Below are 22,805 nucleotides of genomic sequence, written 5' to 3'. Positions count from 1 at the left end.
CCGTCTGGAGCCTGCGCCCCCGAGCCACCTGCCTGTACCCCAACCCCCTACCTCAGCCTTGATCCCCCTCTGAACCCCTTGGTTCCAGCCTGGAGCACCCTCCTGCATCTCAAACTCTTCATCCCCAGCCCCACCCCAGAGCCTGCATCCCCAGCCAGAGCCCTCACTCCTCCATATGCCCCCAATGTTTCACATTCAGCTGGTGGCAATTATCTCTTTGATTCAGTATATGACCCACTATGGAGTTTACAGGTTCTTGTGCTACTGCTATTACTGCCTTTCAGATGTGAGATAAAATCAAGTATGCTGACAACTTGAACTCATTTCTTGTTCCATGTCACGCTTTGTAAGATTAGTAGTGTTACCTCTCGTTAACTTAAGACAACATTTCTTCTTGGGCAATTGCATTTTACTGAGCTAAGTCCCATTACATTTTCAACTGGAAAAAGTATTCATTGCTTCCTGTCCTAAAATGCTGGGTAGTACTCGTGATCAGTTTCTCTCTTTCCACCAATGGCGGTATTTCAATGGTGAATTAAATGATCCCAGTGCATAGACTGAATCGGTTACAAAAATGTTGTAAAACACTTAGGGTGAAAAATCATCGGATTAACACAAGGGCATTATTATTATGGAGAAATAATACACATTATGGAGAAGTTAAGAGTTTACAGTGAAACCTACATTTCATAATCCCTATTATCTTACTTTCCCTTAGACCTTAGTTCCTCCTACACCACTGACATTCTATCATTGATGATGGTTGCTTACTAGTTGTGGTACTTCTTTCCAGGTGATACCAGCACATTCAATATCCTCTTTCTCTGTCTTCTGTCAGTTCTTCCTTGGCCTTCCTCACTTTCTCTTTCCTCCCTCAGGTACCCAATTCATACTGCTTGCTTAGCACATCTCCCATCTTCCATATTGTATACATGTCCCACCCACCTGAGCCTTCTTTCTTTGATGACATTTTCTAACATGTCCTGCTGGGTCAGATCCCTCACACTTGCATTTGTTCTTTTGTCTTTCCATGATTTTATGTAATATTTTCCTTGGCCATCTGTGATGGGCAGCCTCTCATCTCTTTTCAGAGGTGTAGCCGTGTTAGTCTGGATCTGCAAAAAGTGACAGAGTCCTGTGGTACCTTGTAGACTAACAGATATATTGGAGCATAAGCTTTCATAGGTGAATACTCACTTCCTGAGCCATTGCCATTGTCCAAGTCTTTGCTCAGTACAGTACTGTGCTTTGTACAATTGCATGATATAATCTGACCATTACTTTGGAGTCTGTTTGAAAAAATATCTTTGCTTTTCCTAATCTTGTATGAATATGTTCATTGGAGCCACATTTAAATGTCATCACACTTCCCAGGTAGCGAACTCTTCTACCTGTTTGATTTCTTTTCCATTCATGTACACCTTTGCATCTGTTGTCCAGTTTCCTACCTTCATAATCTTGGTTTTCTCAGCATTTGTTTTCAGTGTTCTCTCTTATTTGCTCATTAGTACAGTGCTAAGAATGAGGGGCACTTGACATTTTGGAAAACAGATGTTTGGGTGGGATTTTCAAAAGTGACCAAGCAAGTTTGGAGCACAAACCCCTTGGCATTTCAAGGGGATTGACTTGTGCTCTTGGCTTGCTCAGAAACTTTTGAAATGCCTAACCTTGGCTATTAAAAAAATTAAAAACAAACAAAAACCCTAATGGCAAAAAATGGAGAGTGCATGAACCTGCTGGTGATTGATAAAGTACATGATATTGCATGACTAGGCTTTTAAAAATACAGTTTAAAAAAAAACCAGGGTCCATAGGAATCTGAATAGACTAGACTATCTTGGTATTTATGGTATATTTGTGTTTCTGTTTTTCAGGCTGTTATGCTCAAGAGAACCATTTTTGGGGCAAAATGAGAGTTGAGTCTTCTGGCATTTCAGTTCCTGGATGGTGGCAATACCGGTTCTCTTGTTACATTGGCATCATTAAGTGCCACTGGGAGTTATTTCTAAGTCTGTGGAAAAGCAAACACAAATCTGAATCATACAGTACATATTAAACCCTACTCTACAAGGAGCTAGATTACAAGACAAATGTGCTGTCTTTTGCAAAGCACAATTAATCTCTCTGTTTTTATTCACAGGAATGGAAGTTAATGGTGCATTGGACAATGGCAAGTTCAGATAATGGTGTCATCAAGAGCCTTCCAGCAGTTAATCACAAACACAGACTTTGTCAGACATATTTCAGTGTGACACTGGGGGAAGCTAGGGAAACGCTTTGAACGTTGCACTGAAAGGCATTCAGTGGAAATGTATGATTTCCAGAAAAGTCACAAATCACAAGTAGAACAAAGACTTTGTGTTGTGTTGACCAACAGTCAAATTGTGTCTATTGCCACCAGCAGGTTAGGTTTTAAAGGAAAGCAGTGTAAGAGTCATAGCATCATGTGGCATGCATGCCAGTGAAGTGAAAAGCATGTCACACATACCTCTTTGGCAATGGTAGCCTGTTATGTTTGTTAAGGTTATGCTATGACACTGCTAGTCTGCTATTTGGAAAATAGAAGTGATTACTCTTTAGCTAGGGATTTCCTTTTCTTTTGAGGAGCGACTTACAACTTTAACATTTGTGTGACTCTTTCATTAGAAACAACAGTCATTTTATGATAGTTTGTGTCAGTCAATACAGATTCTAGTTTAAATGTATTTCTCACTTATGCCAGTTACTCTTCAGCTAGATTGCAAACGAAGTCATTGTATATTGCAAATAGGGTTTCCAGTTGCCCATTTTTTGTCTGGAACGCATGGTCGAAAAGGGACCCTGGTGACTCTGATCAGCACCAATGGCTGGGCCCTTAAAGGTCCGGTTGGCAGTGCAGTGGGGCTAAGGCAGGTTTCCTGCAGCTCCCAGAAGCAGCAGCATGTCCCTACTCCAGCTCCTATGCAGAGTTCTGCATGCTGCCCCCACCCCAAGTACTGTTTTCAGCTCCCATTGGCCAAGAACCACGGCCAATGGGAACAGATGGGGCAGTGCATAGCTCCTCCTGGCTGTGTCTCTGCATAGGAGCCACTTCTTCCAGGAGCTGCTTGAGATAAGCGCCGCCCAGAGCCTGCACCCTTGATCTCCTCCCATACCTCAACCCCCTGCCCCAGCCCTGATCCCCCCTCCTGCCCTCTGAACCCCTCAAAAGCCCCAGCCTGGAGCCCCCCTCTGCACCCAAATCCCTCATCCCCCAACCCCACACCAAACCCTTCATCCTGTCCCCACTCCAGAGCCTGCACCCCAGGTGAAGCCCTCATTCCTTCCGCAACCCACTGCTCCAGCCTGGAGCCCCTTCTTGCACCCTGATCTCCTCATATCTGGCCCCACCTCGGAGCCCGCACCTGCAGTCAGAACCCTCATTCCCTTCCACACCCCAACCCCCTGAGCCAGCCTGGTGAAAATGAGCAAGTGAGTGAGGGTGTAGAGAGCGAGTGACAGAGGGAGGAGGGATAGAGTGAATGGGGGTGGGGCCTCAGAGAGGGGGTGGGGCCTCAGAGAAGGGGCAGGGCCTCAGAGGAGGTTGGAGTAGGGGGTGGGCAAGGCTGTTCAGTTTTGTGTGAGTAGAAAGTTTTCAACCCTAACTGCAAAGCTTTATAAAATGTCTGTGAACTTGAAATAAATCCAGTGGGCCAAATTCTGCTCTTTTACATGCTCACAACCACACTGAAGTAAATGGGGTTACTCTTGTGTAACTACAGAGCCAAATTCTGTTCTTAAAGTAACATAGATTGCATTGTAAATTAGACTTTGATATCATATGGAACCATAGCAAATATTCTAAGATCAGACCAGACCAGACTTCAGTGTCAAACATCCAATAATTTACCATCTGGCTGGCCAGCTCAAATTTCTTTGGAGACAGTTAAAAATAAAAAGCTGAGATCGAACTGTTGTGTTATGTACTCTTTTTTTTTTTTTTAAATGTCCTCCTTACCCACTGACCATTCCTTCTGCAGGGAGAGGCAGGATGCAATTGGTGAAGGGTAAACTTCAAAAGAGATTGGGAAGTTCAGATCAGATAAGCACCTGAATATCTGGATATTCAGCCAACTATAGGAAAAATTGGGGTCTGCAGAACTGGCCTGGAAATGTTGCAAGAACTGGCTTTCTTTGGGGATATTTCTGTGACTTTCCATTTCCACTTGGTCCAGCATAAGCATAACTTGCCTTATGGTATTTCATTTGGTTTCTGATTCAGGGGAAACCCAGTGGAAAAGAGCTATACAAAGAACTGCCCTTAGCTTTAGAACTCACTCTTGTGGACTGCTGAAAAATCCACCCACGCTGCCAGAAGTTACATATATATAACTTTTTTGTTTTTGGGTAGACTTGAAATGGAATTTTCCTTCTCTTGCACATATTTAGATCAGTATAATAGATCGCAGTGGTCCGTTCTGGCATTTAAAAATCTATGAATTCGGGAGAGGAAAACCCAGAGAAGATTTGTTTCATTAAAACTTCAGTACTTTTATAAGAGATTTAAAAAGAAAATTTGAGAACCTTTTTGGTTAAAAAAATAAACAAATAAACAATCCCTCTCCCCCTCTCGCCCCCCCCCCAAACCCCCGGCTATTTTCTGGTTTTGGATATTTTCCATTTAAGTCATCTGGAACCCCATGTTCATATTCAAACCTAGAATATGGCCCAATATAGTATCAAAGGTGAAAACCAGTATTTCCCTTCAAAACTCTGCAAGGCTTTCAACTGAGAAATGAAAGTTTAAAAGATTCTATATGTGCCTTCCCAGTTCACCTCTCTGCCTTCTCTCCAGAGGTGGAACTGTACATACTTTTTTAAAAAAAGGTTGGAAAGAGTATAAAAAAATCATGTTTCAAAGAGTTTAAGCCAATCTCTAACAAGTATGAGCTAGCAGAAGACTTCCCTGGTAACAGATTATCTCAAGTTTGCCTAATGAGAGGGGTCTTGAAACTTCATTTGAAGCAGTTGATGCTGGCCATTGTTGCTGTCAGGATACTGGTCTAGATGGACCATAGATCTGATCCAGTCTGGCAATGCCAGTGTTCCTTTGTTATTGTTGAGCACGGGTAGTGTGCTCAGTGTATACATAGAATAACATATAGGGACTGATGCTACAGCTCTTACTCACTTGTGCAATCTCACTGATGTCAATGGGATGTACTTTTGTCTGTAAACCTTGCCGACGTGTGTGGTGGCGGCCAGGGAGGCAAGTGGCTCAGAAAAGGAGGCACCAAGTACCATAGATAGGTACTGTGGGCAACATCCAGGGCATTACAAAACCAGCTATTCACCATTTTGCTTGTCATGAGGGCGGAGGGGGATGGGAGGAGGGCTGAGGAGTGAAGTGCATTCCGGGACTGATTTACAAAGAGACTCATGGGCTCCTGAAGGTATTTTTTGGGGACTACTTGCATGAATATGGAGTGTGTATGTGAGTGAGGGTTGTAGGATTGAGCACCTGGTCCCTGCCCCAGTTATTAAAACCTAAGGCCCTGGTTCTGCAGTTGGATCTGTGCAGGCAATCCCTTGACTTCAGTGGAGCTCTGGGCAAGCATAGGGGTCTGCCCATGTAGAGCAGATGACAGGAGCTGAGCTTAAATTCAACAGACCTGTAATACTCAAATTTAGGTGACGTAAAAACACGTACAGGTAGCAGCATGCCGCTGTTGATCTGTTTGAACAGTGAATAGATTGTCTTATTCTGAGATCTCTAGGGCATGAGAGTGCCATCCAGCTCTCCCGTGACAGAGGCTTGGCAGTATTTCTTCCATGATTCCTGACCCTTGTTCTACATTTTTTGTGTGTGTGTGTTTTCATTTAAAAAGTATTAAGAACAACTTGGCAACGTTATTTGGCCCTGCTAAATGCTGCAACAGCTTAATCCAGATTTTATTATACTGGGACTTTATAGTCACTCATTTTATATAATAAAGTAGGAATAAGTGAACCTCAAGGAGTTTGAGGTTTTGCAGACCTCTCAAATTAATTTGAGGGTTCACTGAGTTAGCATGGATTTATGAACCTTTTCCCTCTGTAACTTTAATCCACTTCTTTCTCCAAAGGAGATTCAATTTTTAAAATATTTTTGTAGCTAAAAGAGAGGCCTGGGCTACATGTAAGGGGGTAGCACATTCCCCAAAAGCTATGCTGGCACAAATATGTGCTCTACACTTTGTACATAAGATGTATTTTTAAATTAAATGTCTCTTCCTTCCCTTCTACTCCTTTTCTTTCATAGTCAGTGTTTAATTTTCATTATGCACACTCTTGGCTCCACATTCACCATATTTCCCCCCTTGTTTTCTTTTTTTCCTGTCTTCCTTTTTGCTCATTTAAAAAAACCCAACAGTCTCTCCTAATAACCTAATAACATTCAGGCTGATCTTTTAATATATCATAGCGTTCACGTGGGCTTTAAAAAAAAGAAGAAGAAAAAAAAAAAGGCAAAATGAGTTCACCCTGCCTGACTTTTACAGGACCAATGTCAACTGTTAGAGCTCAGGTCCCCAAGAGGCTTAAACATGTATCAATGGGAGAACTCACATGCTTAAAGATGGGGGTATGCTTAAGTACCTTGCTGAATTAAGGCCTTGAAGGGGGACTTTCTAACTGGGAGTAAACCTGCAAAACAGACAGCTTTAACAGAATGTTAAAGTCATTTAGTCATTTCAGCATCCCCTTCAAAAGGATCACCTAGATACCAGTAAGAGGTGATGTTGACAATTCAGAGGTGGAACGTTTTTCCTCTGAGGGAAGGCTGACCCAGTGCTCCACCATAGTACTAGAGGGCTTTGTACAGACAGGATAACACCATGGGCAGTGAATCCCCTGGTTGGGAAGGCTAGCGCCCATCCCCACCCTTTCCACCATAGGCTCCATCCCTACCCCATCCCTTAACATTCCTACTAGCCTTAACATTGTCCTTTAAATAGAGTACATAGAAGATATGTTTGTACATCATTTGCTGTTATCCCGCTAGCTATTTTACCTACTTATTCATCAATAAATCCCTTTCAAGTAAAACTGCATCCTTTGTTGCCAACAGTCATATGTTACAGAATCATTAGAGAAACACTTTAAAGTTTTCACATGAGGAAGAAAGCCACAGGGCACTGGTCAGTCATATGTTTTGTTTCTTAAAGTATTTTTAGAAACCAACATAATAAACTAAACTGTCAACAAATAGGGCAAAAGTAGCTATTAATTTATAATGACCTAGAGATTAGCACACCAAATTTTCCCTTCAGGGAGAAAAGAAAGTGGAGTTTTGGGGTGTTTTTTGGAAATTTTTTCTCCCTCAAGTTAATAAAGTAATTCATTGTTCAGATCCATTAGGACATTCAGGCCATTTCCTTGCAGGGCTGGATTGTTCCTTACCTTATGGCACAATTACTAGTATTTTTCCCCAATCTATTTTCATTTGTCTCAATCAGTGGGGGCTTCAGTTACTACCCTTGGGATGCCATCTGTAAAACCTGCAGGAGGAGGCCACAGAAGAGGAAAGGAGTGGAGACCCCTGCTGGCAAGGAGAGGAGGGCAAGGTTAGCCTGTAGAATGAACAGGAGGTTCTGTCTCTGTGTATCATCCAAGATCTAGGGGATCTGATGAGGTAAACGGACATCTGCACAAAGTTCCTGTGCTTCTGCACTGGCTTTGAGGCAGATGTCTCCGAATCTTCCCTTGATTGGGCTTCCCCAAGCCAGAGGAAGGTCTGCTCAGAAGTTAATGTAACCTGAAGCTACTTTAAATTCCTTATCAAGTTTCAGCATAATTTTAACATGAGTAGCCCCATCAGCTTCAAATGAGACTTCTCATGTACTTAAAGTTACAAATGAACTTAAGTGCTTTGCTAGATCAGGGTCGAGCTTTGGGTGGATTTATTGCTGAGTAGGGGAACAGGTGTGGGCTGCAGGTTAATGCCAAACTGAACCCTCGATATCATCTGTGAATTTCATTAGCATGCTGTTTACTCCTTCTAGGTCATGACTAAAAGTGTTAACCACACATAGCAACTCAGAATTTATTAGAATTTATGAGAATGGAGAAATATTTTTTTTTAAATCACATACAATTTCCCACAGGGATGAGGAACGGGGGACATCATTTTGTCAGCAGAAGTCACCTTGTATGTGTTTTAGTTCTTGAAGATACTCAGATACTGCAATGCGGTGGTGGATGTGTATAAGAACCTATATACAGGGCCGGCTCTAGCCATTTCGCCTCCCCAAACACGGCGGCATGCTGCAGGGCGAGCTCTGCTGCTCGCCGGTCCTGCAGCTCTGGTGGGCCTCCCGCAGGTGTCCCTGCGGAGGGTCCGCCGGTCCTGCGGCTCCAGTGGACCTCCCGCAGGCGTGCCTGCAAATGCTCCACCGGAGCTGCGGGACCAGCGGACCCTCCACAGGGACGCCTTCAGGAGGTCCACCAGAGCCGCCTGCCGCCCTCCCGGCAACCGGCAGAGAGCCCTCTGCGGCATGCTGCCCTAAGCATGCACTTGGCGCGCTGGGGCCTGGAGCCGGCCCTGCCTATATAGAATAGAATAAAATAGTATATTTCACAGCACTTGGCCTAACACTGAGCTCTGTGGCATCAGGATAGAAACTGGCCCTGTGTTCAATACATTGCCAATTAACATTCCTCTTTCTTTAATATCCTACAGCCACTTTTCAGTCCACATCGTTCCCATATAAGTTGATTTGAGTTAATTTTGGAAGTAAGATTTCATAAGACACCCTATAGCAAATGTTTTATTGAAATTGAATATACCTGTAGTATATCTCCTACTTTTTTCACGGATTTTGTTATTGTGTCAAAAAAAACCCAAAAAACAATCAAGTTTTTTCCGGCAAGATTTTTTATGCTGCTTATTGCTCAATATTCTGTTATTCTCCAGATGTTCAATAATTTTTTTCTTAATATTTGTTCCAATATTTTCTGGAGGCAGCTGTTATGTTTGTGAGATGGTAATTTCTGAGACCATTCAATTTACTAGTGTACTTCTTGTAGAGCCCAGAGGCCCACACTAAAATCAGGGTTTTAAGCACAATGCATACACATAATAAGAGAGAGAACAAAGTCCCCATCCTAATAAGGAATGTTCTGGGCTTGTCTGGATTATGTTAATTGTGGAAACCCCCCATTCTACCACGTCAGTGCTATATGACAATGAGATCAGTAGTCTCCCAAAAGCAATATAACCTGGAAGGCAGGTAGCTTGCTGGGTAAAAGCTTTGCTATGCATGCATGTGTCATGGAGTCACCGAGTGATGCTCTGTAACTACCCCATATGAAGCCAGTCAGGACTCTGGGAAAGCCTCCTCTCTGTGAGCAGACTGTCTCCAGGGCAAGAAGCTTACACAGCTTCGACCTTCCTGAGTGTGACCTTGGAGCATTCAGCATCCCCTTCTCACACCGTGCACTTCCCACAGCAAGTCCACACAGGCTGGGCTCCTGGAGAAGCCAAAGGGCCCCACTCCCCAACTTCACAGTCAGATATGACTCTCAACCAGCCAGTAAAACAGAAGGTTTATTAGATGACAAGAACACGGTCTAAAACAGAGCTTGTAGGTACAGGAAACAGGACCCCTCCATCAGGTCCATCTTGGGGGCAGGGAGGACAGAGACCCATCTGGGCCTCCCTCAATTTCCCCAGCCAGCTCCAAACTGAAACCCCCTTCAACCTCTCCTCTGGCCTTTGTCTCTTTCCCAGGGTAGGAGGTCACCTGATCCCTTTGTTCTCCAACACTTTCAGTTGGCACCTTTGCAAAGGAGGAGCCCAGACCATCAGTTGCTGGGAGACAGGATGTCGGCCATTCTCTGTGCTGACACCATCACCCCTGCCCTCTCAGGCTCTGCAACAATCACACAGACTTATCCCACCACCTAGATATTTAAGTAATGCATAGGGGAAACTGTGGCACCCACACAGTACTCAGTGAAAACATTATGAACATTCCCACTTGGTCACAGCATGTATTGTAGATTTTATGGTATGTAAGGGACAATTCACAGGCACCCACTGATGTAGGACACTGCCCTTTCCCCCCTCACTCAATAACTGTCTGAAATGGTTTAGCAGATTGACAGTTTATATGCAGCCATAACGGCCAGTTATTTTTTTATCTGTAGGTCGTTGTAAAGTAAAAGAATTGAAACCACAGCCAAGGTGGTAGCTGGAATCTGGTGATCAGGAATGATATCCATGAGCTCAATAGCAGCTTTAAGCATAGAGATGTGGCTTTTCTGCATCTTTGCCATTAAAAAGCCTGAAATGTTTACCCCTTTGCATTCATCATCCCCTAAGGACATGTTCTTAGACATAAATTCCACCATGGCACTTTCTAGAGTTTGCAAGCCTCAGACAACAAGAGATCCTCTCCTTGAGAAGTAAGAGAAACTTCAGTCACAACGACAATGAAGTCCAACCTGGAATACAATGTAGACACAAACTTGCCTGTCTTGATCACCTCAAGAATGTCCTTTAACTAAGGCTTCACCTGTACTGCAGGCCTGGTGTGTCATTTGCAGCTTATGTAGATGTACCAGTGCGAGCTTTAATCTAACTAGCTCACTAGAAACAGCAGTGAGGTGGTGTGGGCTGTACACAACTGCCTGGTATTCCTGGTTGTGTACTTACTGAAGCCTGCCTTGCAGCATCCTACCTGCTATGATTAGCAAACTAGCTAGATTAGAGCTAGTGTGGGTACATCTAGCAGTGTAGATGTAGCCTCAGGCTGTTGAATGCAGAGAAGCTAGGGGAGGGTAACTGACTGACCTCTATTTCCTGTTATCCTAGAGTTTTGATATTTCTCCCACGAGGTGCCTTAGCAGCCTGTCTAAACAGGGGCTCTAGGACAATGGTCCCCAACCTTTTTCGTCTGGCGGGTGCCAGATGATGAGCCACAGAGGACCATGGCGGTGGACGAGCATTCGGCGAAATTCCACCGACAAGCGGCAACGTCAATAGGCGTCACCGCTGACAAGCAGCGTCATCCGGTGATATTTCGGCGGCGACACCTCTGGATGACGTCACTTGGTGGCATTTTGGTGGATGCTTGTCTACTGGCCAGTACACAGGCGCACTTAGATGCCCTGGCGGGTGCCATGGCACCCATGGGCACCATGTTAGGGACCCCTGCTCTAGGCAGTCACAACTAACAGCTACACAGGCTCCATCAGTCCCTGAGCTAGTTCCTTCAGTATCTTCAAAATGGGCACCAGCCAAATGATGATGTTTGATCAGAACCTCCTGTTCTATGGCCTAACTACGGTCTCCCTGTGTGGAGACCTTCAGTACAGCTCAAAGTTTTGCCTCAAAGGAATCAGCAAGAGTTTGAAATTGACAGAGTCCTTTGAGACTCAGATAGCAAACATTGAACATGACATTACAAATAAATTCAAATTTTTAAGATAGGGACAGTCTCTTTTTGAGATCCACAAATAGTAAACACAAGGTGGTGGGTGATGAAGTGCATAAATAACAACACAATATGAGGAAGATCTTGTCTTAACTTGGCCTGCACACCATTTGGGTGGTCCATGATCACTGCTGTACCATCTGAATTCAAGCTAACCAGTTATGAACAGAGTTCTTTTGCCTGGATCACAACTTCTACCACTTTTTATATTCCCTGCATGATACCAACAGCTGTCCCAGATTTCAAATCTGCTAGGTCAGCAAATGGCGAATAAGATTTCTCTCCTAGACAAATCTGATGTATGCTCACCTTTGCTCAGCTACAGAACTGTCAGTGGATCCATCAATAAGCAAACTCATAAGACTAGCTATCTGGGTATGTATTTCTGACACCATTTGCTAAGAGACTTTGCAATTGCCTCTATACAGTCTCTCATTCTGTGGATGCTAACATAGTTTGACCCAAGATTAAGGCAAGTAGTCAGAGTATTTGCAGGGCTGCAAGATGCAGAGTATTCAAATATGTCTAAAATTGAAATCATGTATAGTGACTATGTTAGCTGTGCTAAACAAGATGGCAAAGGCATGGATCTCCTGATGTTTCCTTTTACGAAGCAAGCTTGTTTTTTGTGGGCCAAGTGACATATTTTCTGCTATTATGCATTTTATATAAGCAGCAGAGCAGTTATGTAACGATGGAAAGCAAATTCTAAATGGTAGTGTTTTATCCACTTTTAAGAGGGCAGTCCTTATCATAAAGCATCTAACACTCTGCTAATTACACAAAACATTTAATGTTTCTGACATTAAAATTAAAGAGATCAGCATTTTCAGCCCCAAATGTTAAAAAATCATGCATCAGGACCTCCCAAAATCATGAACTTGGTCTAAAAATCATGAAATTTTGGGTGATTTACATTGGCCTTCTGTTTTTTTTATGCTTGAGTCATGTTTTCACATTTAGCTCTGTCACCAAGAGGCATCGAAACTTGCTTTTCTTTTAATGAAAGCTGAAATTCTCACCTAATGACTTGCCTCGTAGAGCTCAAAAATACCAAGTATCATGAGATTTGCAATAAAATCTTGAAAGTTGGCAATAAGCTTGCAAGGAACTCTGGAAAATTTCTTATATTCCTTAGTATATTCTTCTGAGCCATGTGCTTTGTTTATCTCAGAGCTTTGCACACTGCCCTCTGATGGTTTGGGCTGATGGTGGGTTTTTTTTCTTTTTTTTGACCCCACTTTCCCCAGCAAAATGTTTTAGTAGTTCCAGACTTTTTTAATTGTTTTAATCAACTAGGTTTATTCATATAGTTTTTATGCAAATATCTTTCATATGATTTGTGATTAAGTGAAGGATTGATTTGCAAATTAAAGTGCTTGGTCCAGGCAGCAGCAGCAGCTAACTTTGCAATTAAAAGGCTATAACAAATATAAGAGAGAGGACATTTGCCTCCCCAAATCAAGTTAAATGATAGTGTGTTCTGCAGCAATGGAAAGTAATGAAATTGTAGCTTTCTTTTCTTTTCTTTTCTTTTCTTTTCTTTTCTTTTCTTTTCTTTTCTTTTCAGAAGCCTGGCTGTGTCTAGGTAAGTTAAACTGCCTTTGAACCGTGTGTGATTTGTCAGCTTTATTCTCCCTCATCAAATCAAATCAACTGTTGCTGTTAAATTTGCAAGGCTCTAAAAGTTGTTACACAGCTTGCTCTGGCTTGGTTGGAAAAGTACAGTTTGGTTTTTTTCCTGCTATTCTGGCCTTTGAGCTATCTGACTATAGCTGAAAAGTCCAGATGCAATCTGTCTTCTCCCAATTATTATACATCTCTAATCAGAGCATTAACACAGAACATATTCAAACTGAAACTTGGCATCAGACATGCTCATCTCTGCACTTCTCCCTGGTTCCAATCCCTTCTCCCAAAGTATTACTCATACGGCTGACATTGGCCCCGCCCCTCCTTCGACTAGCACCTCAGTTGTGTTGATCTGCTTGGCCTCTTCTCCTTCCCCTATGCCTGAGAGAGCACAGTTTTCTTTGTTTCCACTCATGTCCTCCTGCTGCCCTCCTAATCTAACTTGCAGCTCAGTGCTATAGGTCTGATGTCACATACCTTCTCTTTCCCTTCTGGCCCCCCACCTTCCCCTCACTCCTTGCCTAGCAGGAAGGCATGCTCAGACAGCACTTCATACATCCTGGTCCAACTTGGTCTTACCCTGCACGTCTGAGTGCCTTACTGTTTTATTAAAATGAACACAAGAAAATTCTTGTTTCTCTTTCTGATTCCCCGTAACCCTTTGGGTTAGCATTTCATTTTCATTATATACAAGTGTTAGCTGACTCTGTACTCCGATTTGGTTGCCTATCACCTTTCTGTTTTCATTCCTTTTTTGTTTAACCTTATATCGCTGAGCAGGCAATTGTAAAACCACATCAGTCACTTTGTGGCTCTTGCATTCTTTTTTTGTAGAAGAATTATAGTCTACTGCATGACACCTTACAATCATGGCATCTTTTAGGATTTCCCAGCCTTCTTCCTTACTAGTGTATTTAATATTTCCTTCCACTATATCTTATTCTGTTTCCTAATTCTACATTTGCTTTTCTAACATCTAACATCCTTATAGAGCCACAGTGAGTGAATGCATTCCTTACTGGGCTGAGTTCTGTATTCTCATATTTTCAGATCAGTTCCTCCCTATTGCTAAGAGTCAAATCCAGGTTGGGGTCTCTTCTGGTTGGACCATAAAGTCTTTGTGTAATTTAGGAACCTCTTTGATGTCTGGCTGTATTAAGTACCTGATGGATATTTAGTTTACGTACCCTGGGGGCTGGTCCAACAGCTTGATACTCTTGTCCTCTTCCAGTCCTGGCAGTCTGTTGCAGATATCTCTATTTTCTTATTGTTATCTTAATCCATAAACATTGCACCATTGCATTCTTCTTTTCAAATTGCAGCTTGGTAAATATTCACATATACTCTCCACTTCTTGTTTCCTTTCAGTCTCTTCTATAGCTCTGAGAATGTGATCAGCTATGAATTAGGCCCAACAACGTAGAGTCTCCATCCTTTATTATTGCTTCTAGTCATTCTTACTTATTCCCCAGGCTTCACGAACTTGTGCACTGATATGTTAGAACATTAATACTAACTTATTGGGCACTAGTGTTCATGCTTTGTTTTGGAGCAGCTTCACCTTCTGTCTTACAGTGTATGTAGAAGGTACACAGCAAATTATCAGAATTGTGGGCCTGTCCAAAAGCGTACTGAATCAATGGAAAGGCTCCCATTGACTTCTGTGATTTCTGGATTAGGATGTAAGTGCATACACTCCTTTTCTCCCTTTTTCTACCAACTAAGCTTCTTCACTTGTTGGGCCGTCTCAAAATCCAGCACATCAATATGTTCCTCTTAAAAATCCTTTTGTGACTTTACTCAGAGCTCATCTGTTCATTGCTCACATAATTCAATGGTCTGTTCTAGGCTCCAACACTAGCCTCATCTCTAAGCCCTTGTTATGCAATATTGCACACAGCTGCTTTCCCTGCACTTATACAGAGCTTCCAGACAAAAGGTCCCCACAGAGTCCTGGTCATGGTTCTTACTGTCAGCCACCCAGCGCTCTTCAGGCCAGCCTGAGCCTGAGACTAAGTAGGAACAACACCCACTGAAGTCAATGGGAATGGTGCCAAGTTACTTCAGGGTTGAATTTGGCACATCAAGTAGAATTATTTGTCACTGTTATGGGCTTGTAGTCAATGCTGTAAGAGAGGGTCCAGAGTTGGTGCCCACCTGGAAGGGATCTAAGGAGTAAGGGGAAAGTGGCAAGGCTGATAAATCAGGTTGACTATCTCTGCCAGACCAACCAACTGCACACTATGGAGAGTGGGCACAGTGCCAGAAACAACCCCTCTTGCCCCACCTGTTCCATATGGAGAACGAGGTGAGTAAGGAGAACAGGCAGTTGGGGTATGCTACCATCAGGAAGGGAAAATGTCACTTCTCCCACAAGCAAAATGAGTGGCCAATCTCTCTTCTGATTGGATCAAACTCCCTACAAGCCTACTGACATCAGGAGTAGGAAGGAGGGGCATTTGCAATGTTAGAAGAATTCTTCATATTGCAGCACAGGATTTTCATTGGACATTCAGTAAGGACTGACTTATACCATCCTATTTCATTCTTCTGTAGGCTGCTTGTGTAACTTTTCCAGCAGAAAGTAGATGAGTAATGACATAAACCAAAAGTAGGTCAATAATGACCATCACTTATGCCAAAAATATTGGTCCAGACTCCAAGTTTTAATATATAACAGAGGGCTAGTAGCATTTTAATAACTCAGTTAATGACATTCTTTCTCAGATGGCAAAGAGATACTTCTATTTTTTTTTGATGTGCAAAACTATACCTGGGTAGCAAGACATTTACTTTTTTCAGCAGAGTATAATAAAAAATTATTGATCATTTAGGGATAATGACACATATGGTAATACTCATTGTTTCATGTTCTCTGCGTGTATATATATATATCTTCCTACTGTATTTTCCACTGCATGCATCCGATGAATTGGGCTGTAGCCCACAAAAGCTTATGTTCATATAAATTTGTTAGTTTCTAAGTTGCCACAAGTACTCTTATTTTTTTAGGGATAATGAAAATCATGTTGTTGGTAGAAACTGAGGCCCCTTATTCATGCTTATTATTTAAAATTCTTGGTGGTGATTTTCAGATATATGTATTAAAGGAGACATTATTCTGTATTTTAGAGTGTATGGAAAATAATTCATCATTATGTTACACTGGTTTGATTTCCATTTTCACAATCTGCATGATGTAGTTTACAGTCTGGTATATACTGTGGCCCTGATTCTCCACTATCTCATGGAGATGTGCATTTATACCCAGACAAAGTGGGAGCAGCAAGCAAGTAGTGTGATCTAGTCCTGGGGTAGGTGGATGTGAGGGGATATGGCAGGTGATTCTTGAAATATGATTACAATTTGGCCAAACCTTAAAAGGCTGATGGATTCATTATTCAATTCAGAAACATTAATGTGTAACTTCTCTCCCTTTTGTTTGGAACTCCTGCAGACTAACAAACAGAATGAAGACTGTCAATGCACAACGTGAATGTCTGCCATAAAGCCACAGTACCCAAAAACCTCCCCAAACAATCTAGGACAAGATACAAAATGCTTGCCTAGTACTTCCTGAAGTTAATGAGAATTGTACACATATTCGAGGCCAGAATTTGACCCTCATACAGTGTTCTCTTTATTTTTTACTAGATGTGATAAATATGGGGAAAGTTTACAGATAGTAATATTCTGCTCATGTTATGAAAAGTAAAATTACTAACTGGCATCTGTATATCAATGAATAGATAGTAATTCCTATACCATTATGTCTCCCTACAGAGTCTATTTTCAGTACCTTTTAACAACCTCAATTTACCTCACATGCCAAATCAATTTAACTATAACTTTTTCTTCTTCTTTGGAGCTAATCACAGAAGAATGAATTAGGATTCAAGTTATTTGCTTCAGAAACTTTCCTTCTTTTTGCAAACATTTCAGTCACAATACAAACATCTCACAGACATACTGTAGGTTACAAAAGAAAATCTCATACAGTTCAGGGCTGGTCTACCTAGAAAATTAGATCAACCTAGCTACCTCACTCAAGGGCATGAAAAATCCGCACTCCTGACTTAGTTCAGCCAACCTAAATCAATCTTGTAGACAGCACTAGATTAATGGAAGAATTCTTCTGTTGACCGAGCTACCACCTCTTAGGGAGGTTGTCATAACCTTAGTCCCAGATTTGGACCTTAGCGTCCAAAATATGGGGGTTAGCATGAAAACCTCCAAGCTTAGTTACCAGCTTGGACCTGGTACTTGCTGCCACCACCCAAAAAATTAGAGTGTTTTGGGGCACTCTGGTCCCCCTGAAAAACCTTCCCTGGGGACCCCAAGACCCAAATCCCTTGAGTCTCACAACAAAGGGAAATAATCCTTTTCCCCTTCCCCCCTCCAGGTGCTCCTGGAGAGATACACAGACACAAGCTCTGTGAAACTACACAGAGACTCCCCCCTCTCTGTTCCCAATCCTGGAAACAAAAAGTACTTTCCTATTCCCCCCAGAGGGAATGCAAAATCAGGCTAGCAATCCAACACACAGATCTCCCCGATTTCTTCCTCCCACCAATTCCCTGGTGAGTATAGACTCAATTTCCCTGAAGTAAAGAAAACTTCAACAGGTCTTAAAAGAAAGCTTTATATAAAAAGAAAGAAAAATACATACAAATGTGCTCTCTGTATTAAGATGATACAACACAGGGTCAATTGCTTAAAAGAATATTGAATAAACAGCCTTATTCAAAAAGAAGACAAATCAAAGCACTCCAGCACTTATATTCATGCAAATACCAAAGAAAAGAAAACCATAGAACTTACTATCTGATCTCTTTGTCCTTACACTTAGAAACAGAAGATTAGAAAGTAGAACTACTTCTCCAAAGCTCAGAGGAAGCAGGCAGCCAGAAAACAAAGACCTCAGACACACAATTCCCTCCACCCAAAGTTGAAAAAAATCTGGTTTCCTGATTGGTCCTCTGGTCAGGTGCTCCAGGTGAAAGAGACATTAACCCTTAGCTATCTGTTTATGACAGAGGTGGATTACCTATGCTGATGGGAGGACCCCTCCCAGTGGTGTAGATAGTGTCTGAAGTGCTCCCACAGCATAGCTGCGGCTGTGCTGCTGTAACAGTGCAAGTGTAGACAAGCCCACAGTGATGGTGGCTAGCTTGTCAAACAGGTCAAAGCTGTATGTGGCACACTCATTTAATTTCTTTGTCCTTCTCAGATGTGAATTTTATTTCAGAAGCATTATTTTTCATAACTACAGTGTAATAGTCATAGTTTAATACTCATAGAGTTTTGAAAAAAAATCATGGAGGCCAGATTTAGCCTCAGAATCACAAGAAAATCAGCTATCAGAATTTCCATATTTATCTTTTATACTGCCATCCATCATTGGCTTTCCAAGTAAAATAAATAGCAACAGCAAAGTCCCTAGTGGATTGTATGGAGTCTCCAGCTCCTCTCCCTTTTTGGATTAAAACTCTAGATGGGTTAATTTTTTGTTTTGTTCTGAGTTAGGGGTTTGTGGGTTGATGTATTTGTTACAGTTGGTTTCTTTTCTTTGTCGAGGGGAGGGGTTAGAAAGATAGGGGCATCAATGCTTTAAATGTAATTCTTGTTATGGTGGAAAGCTTTTGCAGTGTTCCCTAAAGACAGATTCTGGCTTTGACTGATGTGCTGTGGAAGTGTCACGGGGTAACACTGGCCTTTTAGGAGGTAGCAGGGCCAGTGCACCTGTGACCGACCCCAGCTGGGCTTAAAAGAGGGAACCTGTGGCCTAGAGAGGATGGGACCTGGTGAGTGAGGGTTGCCTTTGAAGACACACACAGTCAATCTTTGAATGTAAAGGGCAAGTGAGAGCTGTCTGAGAGAAGGGAGACTGAGGAAGGTCCTGGGAAGAAGCTGCAGTTGGTTTCTGGGAGTACGCTAAAAGCAGGAGAGCAGCAAGAAGGGTTTGCTGGCTTACATCACAAAGCCAAGGAGACAAGGTTTCATGGCTAGGTTGTGGGCGGCCAGACCTCATCGTCAGAGCCTGAGCCCAGGGCAGGAGTCAGCTGGGTCAGGATTCCAGGCAGTCAGGAGCAGGAGACAAACTGGAAATCAGAACCATGAATCAGGAACCAGAGTCAGGTTTGGTCAGGAAACTAGGGGGTCAAAGTCAGGAGACAATGAAACATTGTTTCAGATAAAAGCAAACTTCATTCTGGGATGTATTAGCAGGAGTGTTGTAAGCAAGACACGAGAAATAATTATTTCATAGACTTTAAGGTCAGAAGGGACCATTATGATCATCTAGTCTGACCTCCTGCAGAACGCAGGCCACAGAATCTCACCCACCCACTCCTGTAACAAACCCCTAACCTGTGTCTGAGTTATTGAAGTCCTCGAATTGTGGTTTGAAGACCTGAAGCTGCAGAGAATTCTCCAGCAAGTGACCCATGCCCCACGCTGCAGAGGAAGGTGAAAAACCTCCAGGGCCTCTGCCAATCTGCCCTGGAGGAAAATTCCTTCCTGACCCCAGATATGGCAATCAGTTAAACCCTGAGCATGTGGGCAAGACTCACCAACCAGCACCAAGGAAATAATTCTCTGTTGTAACTCAGATCAAACCCCGTCTAACATCTCATCACAGACCACTGGGCATACTTACCTGCTGATAATCAAAGATCAGTTGCCAAATTAATTACCAAAATTAGGCTACCCCATCATACTATCCCCTCCATAAACTACTTAGCACTGAAAAAGCCTCAACTGAAGTACTGTACCCAGTCCTGGCAAGCACACTTTGGGAAAATGTGGATAAATTGGAGAAAGTCCAGAGCAGAGCTACCAAAATGATTAAAGGTCTTGAAAACATTATCTTTGAGAAAAGATTGAAAATATTGGGTTTATTTAGTTTGGAGAAAAGAAAACTGAGGGGGGGACAACATGATAACAGTTTTCAAGTACGTAAAAAGTTTTATAAAGAGGAAGAAACATGATTACTTGCTGCAGGGATTTTTTCCATGATGAGGTGGCAGTGTGTATAGTTGGGAGGACATCTGCCCGGAGGTTGTCATCTATAATACTCTGAAATTCTGCTTCCTATGTTTATGTAATGTGGTACGATGTACCTATTTCAGCACTATTCAGTGCTCCATAAAGAATGCACTTTGTTATTTAGATTAGATCTTGTTTGCTTTTTGATTCATTTTTGAGTTTGGACATGGAGTTGCTGTATAACAGCCCAATCAGTTCCGGTGTGTTGAAGTTGGAGCTATTTTGAAAAGCCTGATCATTGAATTAATTGGTGGGTTGTTCAAAGCTTCTAAATCTGAAAGTGTTGTAGGTAATTCTGTTTTATTCTACTTGCATCTAGTTATGGTCTCATGGCGGAATCCAGGGACTTGGTCTAGGATGTTAGAATTTATTATCTGTATTACAGTAGCACCTAGAATCTCTGGTATTAAGGCCCTGTGAAAATTGCTTTTTTCCTTTTCCACTGAGGACAGGACAAGAAGTAATGACCTTAAATTGCAGCAAGGGAGATTTAGCTTAGACATTATGAAAAACTTCCTAATTGTGAGGTGTAGTTAAGCACTAGAACAAATTACCTAGGGAAGTTGTGGAATCTCCATTATCAGAGGAGATTCCTAGGGAGGTTAGACAAACACCTGTCAGGGATGGTCTAGATAAGATTTATTTCTGCCTCAGTGCAGGGGAGTGGACCAAATGACCTATCCAGGTCCCTTCCAGCCCTATATTTCTATGATTCAATTAAAAAACAAATAAAACTCACTCATCTTATTTTGCAAATATATACATATATCAAATCAGACTTTGCCACAGAGTGATTTTTCTAGAAGTCACGAATCAATCCTACAGCCTCTTATGGTTGGGATTTTCAAAGGAGCTTAAGGGAATTAGGCACCAACTCCTTGTTTAATTCCAATTGGATTTAAGCACCCCACCCCATAGGCTTCTTTGAAAATCTCAGCCCCATATGAGTAGTCCTAAGTAAGTTAATAGGAATCATGTGATTATTCCTATTGTAAGATGGGACCCTATATGTTTGACTGGGTACCTACATCAATGTCTAGGTTTGATAAAAAGCCTCATCATTGATTAAGTCCTGCTGACCTTCAGTAGACTGGAACTACTGCACGGGAATGAAGGCTTCAGGATCAGGCCACAAAGAGTGGATTAGCTCTTGGCTGCAACAGGCATAGCTCACCAGAGGACAGTTCCAGTTCACAGCAACTTTTGAGGTTTTTGGAACAAAATCAAATGTAATGTGGAACAAAACAGATTGTGTATGTCCTAGAGCCATGGGGTGCTGGCAGGGGATGTGCAAGTCTCAGGTTCAATTCCATGCTAGGCCTCATCCAGAGCACATTTTTTCATCCCAGATCACTAGGGGCCTACCAAATTCAAGCTATGAAAAATGCATCACAGACTGTGAAATCTGGTCTTCCCTCATGAAATCTGACTAGTGTAGGGAGGTTGCAGTGCATTCAGAGCTGAGTGGCTGGAAAGCAGCAGTTGATGGCTGAACACTCAGCTCTGCCCACCACCTGCAGCAACGCAGAAGTGAGGGTGGCATGGTATGGGGGGGAGTGGTCACTTTTTGGGTTGGGCATGGTCGGCCCTATAGCTGGGTGATACGGGTGACTGCCCAGGGTGCTGTGGTCAGGGGTCGCTGTGGTCACCTCTCCTCACACAGCCAGCCCAAGCCCCTTTAAGCCCTGATTCTATAGCTGGGGAGAGACAGGGCTGGCGCACCCCAGTCAGGGTCTCCTACCATGCACCAGGCTCCAGCTGCTAGTCCTGGCTGGGCTAGTAAGGGTTGGGAATTCCTCTTCCCTTGCATGGACCGCTCCTGGGGCTGGGTCAGACCCACCTATGGGAACCTCCTCCAGCTGCAGAAAGCTCTATGGCAGCTAGCTAGGAGCCTAGCTCTGAAGGCCGCACTGCCACTACCAGCCACTCAGAAGTACGCACGGCATGGTATGGTATTGTCTCCATCACTTCTATGTGGTGCTAGCTGGGAACCCATTTCTGAAGGCAGCATAGCTTCCAACAGCAGCAACCATTCCCCCCCGCCCACTGCCTCCCACAACCTGCTTTTGGGTCAGGAGGACCCCCATGGTTACAACACTGTGAAATTTCAGATTAAAATATCTGAAACCTTGACATTTAAGATTTTTAAAATTCTATGGCCGTGAAATTTACCAAACTGGACCGTGAATTTGGTAGAGTCCTACAGATCACTCATTCAAGCAGATCAGGGACTTGAATCTGGATCTATCACATGCCAAGGCAGTGCCTAACCACCAGGCTCTAGAACAGGAGAGTCTCAGGCTCTTGCACTCTTCACTTCTGATCCCCCAAATGTTTTGATTTCAAGGAAACAGCGTATTTCAATGAAATTTCATTTCACGGAGAATGTTCTGACTAGCTCTAGCAACAGCTCCCAAGAGTTTATTCAGGCAGCTGGCAATAACACAAGAGTGCTCTGGCAACGATCACGATACTGCAAAAAGATGAGAGGCATAGCACAGAGCTGGCTGTGGTAACTCTGTTAGAGAATCGCTAGGACTGTGGTATTCAGTAGGGAGACCACAGGGCAAATCCAGACCACCAGATGGTTTTGAATGGACCACCAAATCTTTTTATTTACTTATTTTGATCATTATTATTGTTGTTTTTCTATTATTTTCTCTGGAATCTTGACCCCTTGACCAAGAAATT

The 22,805-nt window shown here is 42.7% G+C and overlaps 1 protein-coding gene and 1 long non-coding RNA gene across 2 annotated transcripts in view; one reads left to right on the top strand and one right to left on the bottom strand.

Moving 5' to 3' along the window:
• Positions 1-22,805, top strand: part of KCNE2 (potassium voltage-gated channel subfamily E regulatory subunit 2) — a 188,280-nt gene that overhangs the window by 95,016 nt on the left and 70,459 nt on the right. The window lies entirely within an intron of this gene.
• On the bottom strand, positions 9,723-18,786 carry LOC115658910. The gene is made up of 3 exons (XR_004002405.1): positions 18,776-18,786; positions 10,834-10,840; positions 9,723-9,832 (listed from the first exon to the last, which is right to left on the bottom strand). It is a non-coding gene; the product is annotated as an uncharacterized LOC115658910 (long non-coding RNA).

Source organism: Gopherus evgoodei, chromosome 1 (assembly GCF_007399415.2).
Source record: "Gopherus evgoodei ecotype Sinaloan lineage chromosome 1, rGopEvg1_v1.p, whole genome shotgun sequence".
NCBI classification, from domain to species: domain Eukaryota; kingdom Metazoa; phylum Chordata; order Testudines; family Testudinidae; genus Gopherus; species Gopherus evgoodei.
This window is presented reverse-complemented; position numbering and strand designations above follow the sequence as displayed.